The sequence below is a fragment of the Pundamilia nyererei genome, unplaced genomic scaffold, assembly GCF_000239375.1.
Source record: "Pundamilia nyererei isolate P.nyererei 1_Seehausen unplaced genomic scaffold, PunNye1.0 scaffold00023, whole genome shotgun sequence".
In the NCBI taxonomy this organism is placed as follows: Eukaryota; Metazoa; Chordata; class Actinopteri; order Cichliformes; family Cichlidae; genus Pundamilia; species Pundamilia nyererei.
In genome coordinates, this window is record NW_005187424.1 from 2086920 (window position 1) to 2092814 (window position 5895).

Genomic DNA, 5895 nt, shown 5'->3' on the forward strand with positions numbered 1-5895 from the left:
CCCACTTTGTCAGATAGAGATGCTGTTACATTTAAAAGCTCTGGGTCAGCACTATTTTTCAGCAAATTGTATTTACGCGCTGGGACTTGTTTTAAACTCTTTCTAAACCTTACCAAGTAGTCTTTGGGCTACTGTTTCCAGTCTCTGCAAAATAATACTGTGACTAAATGAGCGGACTTATGAGTGGATGGGTTTATTTAAATTTAATGTCTTAATTAGTTGGTTTTTTGTCTTCTGAGTTGCATCTTTGCATCCAATATAAAATATTAACAGACACGACAAAGACAGTGAATTAATTATATATCTCAATGATTGCCTCGTTACATGTGTTTGAAACAAAAATGCTACGTATGTGACAGCACACGCTTCCACAGAGTTGTCAGTGAGATGACATTAGATCACCTTACAGCTTGAACAAGACACACAAACATGTCCACGGGAACCCACCCTTCATCTTCAGTGCTTTATGTGCATGGAAGTAATTCAATTATGTCCCAGCACGTTTGTGTTTGTTTATCCATGTCGCAGCAAAACCTGATTTCGCTCCCCTGAGATATCACACGGGATAAGCAGATGTTGCATAGACCTCCACGACCCCGTAAGTTCCAAAGTCATGATCTGTGTGTGTGTGTGTGGTGGCTTGCTGAGGCGTAGAATCAGTGGCAGCTTTTTTTCCCCTGCTTAGCCTGTGAGTAATGTTCAGACCAGAGCGCGGAAGCTGGGACATGAGGGTTCATTAACTCAGCTGAAGCCTGATGAAGTGGAAAACTCCTAACCTCAAATGTTTTAGCCCAGCAAAAGCTCCACTAAGGGACTATAATTTCACATGGCATGGTAAACGGCCTGACTTCTTTTTCAACCACTGGTAAACAGATAATAGGAAACACACCAAAAATAAAGGTGCCTTTTAGTCAGTGCAAACATACGATTTGAATACTATGCAAAGCGGCATCGGGTTACTTTCTGCCTTATGTAGGGAACACTTCCTGGCTTTGCAGTAAATAACACGGTTGAGGATTGCTGTATGTTGAAGGTGTAGCACATTGTGACCACAGTGTTTACGTCTTAGAGGCTCCAATTGTATGGGTCAAGAAGAAGTTGTAGGTCAACGATGTAGCGTTTCAGGAGGTGTGTTTGTTGTCTGGCAAGCAAGAAGAGATATTACACACACAAATCAGAGTGACAGGTGGCTGTTATTTCTCAGAGATAAAAGCTTCAATGCCCCGACCTTCTCAGTCCAGATCTAAAACAAAGTTTCACATGGGTCACAGGCTCACATTTCGGGTTAAGAAGTAGCATGCAACACTACTGCCGTGTTCAGCTCAGAGTAGAAATACTTTCACTGAGAAAATAAAACTGTATGTTATGAGTTTATTTTATTTGACAGAACAATTTCGTGAAATTTGTATATTATCTTTGTTTGTGAGAGTTCAGTCTGTCCCAGTCTGACGCTACAGCAGAGGTGGATAACTTAAGCAGCAATCGTAGTCTACTGCAGAGTAGCCATTCCTGTTATACTTCTTTAGAGTGCGTATGTGTAGTGCATTGTAAGGGTTATGTCCATGTTACCTCAAACACATCTAAGCAGGGCCTCGTGCTCTCCATCTAGTTGCAAAGTTTACACCACTTGGACCAAAAGAAACTATAATTCACCTTTTCCTCTCGTGTATTAGCAAAACAGATGGCCTGTTAACACCAGAGGACACCCTGTGGTATTGCGAAACAGCAGTTTTATAATCTGAGAATTTGGACGGGTTCAGATGTTACCCATCATGCTGTTATGCTACTGGTCACCAAAACACAGTGACAGCAAATTACTCAATAATTAAACATATTTACAAGACTACAATGTCTTATTTATAAAAGACATGCCATTACTCTTCTTGTTTTCTATTCTTTCTTCTTCTTTTACTTAACAAACCTTCAAAATGCATTAACAAAAGTTGGTTTTTAACCTAATTGTTTTTTGGATTTTTTTTTTTTTGCGCTAATGTATTTATTATTAGATATTCTTAGGTGAATGAACAATGTGGGAACAGATTAGAAGCTGTTCTATATAATGTTTACAATGAACTGTCCTGTCAAAGCATTGACTTGAAAGCAGGTCTGTTAGTTCAAAGTCTCACTGTGCTCCATAAATGTGGTTATCATTTGGTAATCAACACACAAGACAAGCCTATGGAAGCGTGTTCGACAGCTCTACATGTTTCTGTTGTTACAGTTTGGGAACTGTTCCTGGGTTTGACATCAGAGCCAAGAAACAGATTCGGCCTAGTCTGGACCTAAGACAATGTCTTAATCTTGTTATTTATTGGACATAAGCCATGATTACTTCAATTTACTGTCAGGAGAGTCTTAAAAGTTAGCGTAAACATGTTTGTGACAGCAAAATAGTGCAAAACAGCTTCCCACCAATGGAACAGCATTAATTTTTTCTTTGTTTTGGCACCATTTGGTGGTATTATTCAGAAACAGGTCAGCTTCAGAGTTTGACACTATAAGCAAGGTGATAGCGTCAGAAACACATCAGCCTGGAAAGCCTGAGGTGAACAATACCATACAGTATGACATTACACCATGTTTTTAAACTAGGCTAAAATGCAGAAGCAGTGTGTGAAAAACAAGGTACACCTTAACTGCTTCTGTAGGAATCAAAAGGATAAGTAGCAGCCAGGCGCTGCTGATCGGATGCACTTGATTAAGTGATCATCAACAAGTGTGAGCACCTCTATAAAAGCAGATTTTTTGATAGTTTGGTGGTCCCTAGGAACCAAAAAGACATCAGCAATGATCTTGCAGAAGGTCTATAAGGCCATTTCTCTAAACCATTTGCAGTCTGCTACTTCACACTGACAAAGATTATTCACAAACTAGAAAGAATTCAAGTCAGTCACCATCCTCTGCAGGCCTCAGGTAGCAAGTTCATGTCCGCACATAACAGACTAAACAAGTATGGCTTGTTTGCAGGGTTGCCAGGAGAAAGCCTCTCCTGAAAAGAACATGGCAACACTGCTTAGATTTACAAAGCTGCATCTAAACAAACCACAAGACTTCTGGAGCAATGACCTTCGGACAGGAAAAACAAGAGCGGAGATGTTTTGGCCATAATGCACAGAACACAAACATCTCATACCAGCTGTCATGATGATTCCAGCTTGCAGCCCAACTGAAATGTGTGGCGGGACCTCAACAGAGCTGTGCATAAACAAATTCATGCAAACCTCAATGAAATTTAAACAAAGCCGTAAAGAAGAGTACGCCTGAGGTTAGATGGAAATGATTTTAGAAGCTGCAAAGAATCGGATGATTTTTTATTTTATTATGTCCTGATACGTTAAACCTTCGAGTTTGCAGAGGGCGTGCATTCTTTTACAGTGACTGTGGGTGCGTATGAAAACAGGCATTGAGGTGAGAGTAATTGCAGGTTTTGGTGTTCCTTTGTGTGAAACTTTTAGCGGGTGGAGCACCTCTGACCAAAGACTTGCTTTAACTTCTGTAGCGTGTTTCCATTATTTGCCTCGGATCCCTTTCATATAACGTGTGTAAATAAATACAGCACTGATTCGAGCATGTAAATCTTCTTTACTTCTGAACTGGGGTGAAAAAGAATGCATTTGAATTTATGACATTTTATTCATTTTTAAGCACAAAGAAGCAAAGCGTGTTTTATGTTTTCAAGCTCGTCGCCCAAGGCCTCGGGTGACAAACGAGAGTGACACAGAGTGGAGTTTTCTCAGAGATCTCAGACAGAAAAACAATAAAAGTAAAATAGTTTTTCAGTCCACATCATTTCATTGTTCCATGAACAGCAACAATAGAAAAGCAGGGAAAGCTGGCTGGCTGTTTTTAATAAAGCCCTTCCTTAATTACATCATCTCTTAAAAAGGTTGTACATTTTTCTTGTATACTTTATATTTCTAAAGTAAATCATCTAAATCCCACACAAAGGTTCAGGCAGTGTTGTACTGCTGAATAGGAATCCAATGCAAACCCAGAATTACTCAGGAATTTCTGAAAAATCAAAAGTTTACTTTGAATCTTGAAAACACAGAGATATTATAAAGCCTGTTCACATGGACTTTTTGTTTCTTTTAAATTATCAGTTACTCTTTTTTTTTAATCTAGATAATTAATGATTGATAACCTGTGTAATATTATCTTCTTTGAGGCACTCCACAGTTAATGTGAGATTTGAAAAAATGATTCTAACTTCGGAAAAATGCCTGAAAAAGTTGGACAGAGGACTTTTTTTTTGGTTGCGAAAATTCTTCCTTTCTTGCAGCACGATACAAAACCTCTGAGTAAAAAAACAAACAGACAAGAGGCTGAAATCAGTGAGACAATGAGATGCACATCAGTTCGGAAACTTTAAAATGTTAGTCCCCGAGGCTGAATCCAAACTACAGCTGAGTTGTAAATTGTTGGAAAATAACATTAAGCTCTGCACACACTGGCAGTCCGAGATTGTGTAAATGTCACTTAGGTAATAATACATAACACTGGCACTAAATCATAGCAGCAGGAGGGGGTTACAAGCAGTTCAAAAAAGCAGGAAGGTAAAAAAAATAACTTCCCATGCCCTATATTTGGGGATGAAGCCATTTTTCCTCCAGGGTGTTAACCCTCAGTTGATACTCATGAGTTCAGTTATGGTGCAAATGCCACGCAGGGCTGAGAGCCGCACGAGTGTACTTAGGCCAACCTTGTGTTTTGTCCAGAGGGAGATGATCCAGCCACTGAGTGGCAGTGTTGTTCCAGTGATGATCCGACAGCCGCGGAAGGAGGAGAGCAGCACCGCGGGGAGCAGATTCATGTCCTACACGCGTGATTACAACATGTTTAACATGTATTCAAACTCAATTTGTGCTTATTAACGGCGTGACAGCAGACACGTGAGAATGGATGCAAAGCCTCATCGTGGTTCCAGCTCATTCGCATGCCCGTGCTCTCTTTTTTCCCTCTCTTGCCAGCCTGATTCTGTCTCATCTTTCTCACATCACCTCTGACTGTAAAACAGACAAGGCCTCCTGGCATGTGTCATTACCAATCCAAACCGCCTCTCCGTGACGTACTGTGTCACTCTGGACACTCTGACTGCTCTCACTCGGGCCAGCCGTGCAGCAGGAAGCAGCGATCAAATATCGTGTAATTCATCAGAATTTGTGATGTTGTGACTCATGTGAGCAGCACTTTAGCCTTAAGCTCAGATTGGCACCGAAAAGTAGCCAGAAAAAAAGATGGCTTTGATATCTGGGCCTAATGGGAGGAGGATGAAAACCAGAGTGGACTTGATGAATTAAAGGTGGCAAGTAACACATTTAGTCCTAACTGCTGCCTTTGAGCAAGGCTGCATATTTTCACCTTCCCCTGTATAACATAACCACAGTAAACAGTGTGAGAACATTCTCTAACACTTTCATTTCTACAAAACGGGGGAAGAAATGTGAAACTTCTGCGCACTAATTCTGCGGTTTACTGGCTATTACATCAGGGGAGTTTAACTGAAGGTGAGTAATGTTAGTGGGTTTTCCTGGAAACGTACCCCCTCTGTCACTATGACTGGAAGGATTAGGCTGCTGGGCTCTCTCAAGAGCAGAGACTGATCTGCTTTGTATCTCTATTTTTGTAGCTAACGGTTTAACATGTGGTGCAGATGTGTCACCTGCATATACATGAAATCCTCTGGGAAACGCAGACGCATAATTGAGCAAAGTTGCGGCATGTACTTTAAAAATCAGCAACATTTCATCTTAATTTGATGTCATAGGAAAACACTGATTTTGGGGGCTGAAATGAGCCGCGAACGGCCCTTGCTTAGGTTTCTCGTTGTCGCAGGTTGTGCCCGAAGTGAAACAGCCATTTAGGAATTCTTTACAAACAATGCCCAACCTCTGC